Genomic DNA, 2,797 nt, shown 5'->3' on the forward strand with positions numbered 1-2,797 from the left:
TGGCTGCTTTGATGAGCTTGGGACGGGAGGGAGAAGTCACTAACTGCCGTGCCGTGCGGCACTACCACTTCTAGTCAATATCAGGCTGCGCTACGAAGTATTTTGGATGCTTCCCACCCTACTTTAAGAAACAAGAGGAAATCTGTAGCAGGTGGCCGTTAACCTTTTAAGTTATTTTTGTGTTACACCGTTGTCAGTCAGAAAAAGCCATTTCCTAGCCAGGTTGGTTAACCCAGCTTTACTTGTTCTGTAACCTCACTGCAATTGATTAAGACGTTTTTGCAATGAAAGAACACTGACTGCAAATGCAAATCAAACGATAGGAAATCATTGAATTGTTGGAGTTAGAAATGCTAGCTAGTTATAATGTCGTTGTTCTCTCCTAACAGTGACTATATGTGATAACATATATTGTGTGTGAGTGCGTAGACAAGAGCTGCCTGTGCTTACATATATGCTTAGCTGTATTATTTTCAGTCTACTGTAATATGCCAATGCTTACTTACTGGTGCTTTGATTGTATGTTTTAATTTTATCTCTACTTTTTGCCCATGAATGTACATTACACTTTAAAGTACACTTTGATTCTGCAGTGATGGTGAGCTGTCTTTCCAAATAAGTGAGCATTCCTTCATTACTCTCACAGAGGAGAACTTTCTGTTCATTAACAGTTACTGATTCTTCAACTACAGTCAAGTGTGTGTGAAAGGTGACTGTAAATTGGATTAAGTTTTCATCAGTTTCCTTGTTTTCAGGCCAGAACTCAGTTGCACATTAAGTAAAATTTGTCTGTAACTATCACTCAAAAAAGAAAAAAAATTCTCATTATCCCTTTTTTCAGCAGATAAGCAACATCTGTGTTTCGATTAAATGGCAGCTGATGGTGGGCTGCTCACAGATGTGGTAGAGTCACCGACCCTGGAGGTATTCAGGGAACATTTAGGCATTGTGTTGAGGGACATGGTTTAGTGAGAACTACTGGTTATGGGTGGACGGTGGGACTGGATGATCTTGTAGGTCTTTTCCAACCTTGGTGATTCTGTGATGGTACTTCACAGTAGAAGAGTTGACCAGTCACCGGCTTCCTCTTTCTGAGTGTTGCATTTCTCAGCAGCAGACTGAGGGAATAATGATGAGATCTGAGCAATGAAACCCTTGTTCAACTTTCCAGAGCAGCACTCATTTTCCATAGAGAGTTCTATGCCTTCCTTTTTATATAACACAATTCTTTTTGAAGTTTCTGCAATCTCAACTGTATTTTTGAGGGGAAAAAAATACATTATTCCTTTCTAAAACCTGTTATGTTACATTATAGTCTTTGGCTTGGGGGAAAAAACCTAGAAAGCTATTTTAGCAGCAAAAAGACAAAAAATTCACCTCAGTTCATGGCATCCTGGCATAACGTTAGGAAAGCCTTCATCAAATTGTATGTTCCTGCTGAATTTTTACTGTTAAAAAGTGAATTAGGCAATTTATTCTTTTAATTGAACTTCCCATCCGAGTACTTCTGAGTCATTTCAAATAAAGATGCCTTATACTCGAAGCTCAGGAAGTTCTTCTGAAAAGCAAACTATTCTGTTTTGGAGTATACCTTTTAAGTACCAATTTTCTCTGCTCCAGTGCTGTGTTACAGAGAACTTAGGGTACAGCTGGAATTCTAATAATATGCTTTCCTTCTATATTCTGAGTTAGATGTTTACTGTTCATACAGTAATAGTGTAAGAAGAAAGATCTGAGACTGCATTAGCTGAAAATTTGCTTTATGGCACATTTGATATATTCATTTTTGGCCAAGGAACTTTGAAAGCTCCCTTTTGAATTACTCTCATTTATTGTTGATATTACAGTCACGATGTATCATCATAAATTCCCATTTGACTTCGGTTTGTTTGTGGTACTCTCCTGTTTCTAACATAGCATGAAATACTGCTGTCTTTTGATACACAGCTACAACTTTCTGTCCCAATTATGACAGGATTTCATTGATGGGGAAATAAAATCTGATTACTCATCCACTGTGCATTGTGCCAAGAGGAGAAATAAATACAGAATGTTTTAATCAGGTGTACGATACACAGGCAGCCTTGTGTTCCATTTCTGTGTTGTACGATCAGCAGTGGCTGCCTCCTGCTCAGGGGCAGAGGAGTAGTGTGCAGTCATCAGTAGCAGAACTGAACTGGTTGAGGTGATAGTTTCTATCCCTGCATGAAGTGCTGATCATGTTTTAAGACCTGTGTTGGTGCTGGGACCCTCTGTAAGTAATCCAAACACAGATCTTGAAAGCAGCTCTCATTGTACTGCCCTGCTATTTCTGCTTTTGGAGAAGTCAAGGACAGTAAGTTTTTATACTTTTTAAAAGTATAGTTTTTATTCTTTCAGTCATGTTGTTTTTTCTGTACTGCAGAAAAAAATACAAGCACAAATTTTACTTCAGACAGTAAACCACTGCTTTTTGTAGCCCATGTAGGGGCCATTTAGCAATGTTTTTAGATGCTTGACTTTTTCCACTGGTGACATTTCACTAAGCACATTTATTCTGTTGCATGTCCAAGGTGTTCAACATAGACTGCATTGCATCTACTCTGTTCTGCCAAGCCAGCACAGGGCTCTCCTGGTACAGGAACTTAGGGCTTGGGAGTCTGAAATGAAATGTGCAGGTCTTAGATGGTGATAGGAGTAGTTGCTGACATGTACTCATTGTTACATTTTATAGTTCATTGTACGGTTGAGTTTCTTCTTTTAAAGCATCAGCTCACAATGCTAAAGAAATAAGACCAAAACAATTTTATATATATAT

The 2,797-nt window shown here is 38.5% G+C and overlaps 1 protein-coding gene across 1 annotated transcript in view; it reads left to right on the forward strand.

Annotated features, from left to right (window-relative positions):
* FAM184B (family with sequence similarity 184 member B) overlaps positions 1 to 2,797 on the forward strand; it is a 36,016-nt gene that overhangs the window by 761 nt on the left and 32,458 nt on the right.

Source organism: Meleagris gallopavo, chromosome 4, assembly GCF_000146605.3.
Source record: "Meleagris gallopavo isolate NT-WF06-2002-E0010 breed Aviagen turkey brand Nicholas breeding stock chromosome 4, Turkey_5.1, whole genome shotgun sequence".
Lineage (NCBI taxonomy): Eukaryota > Metazoa > Chordata > Aves > Galliformes > Phasianidae > Meleagris > Meleagris gallopavo.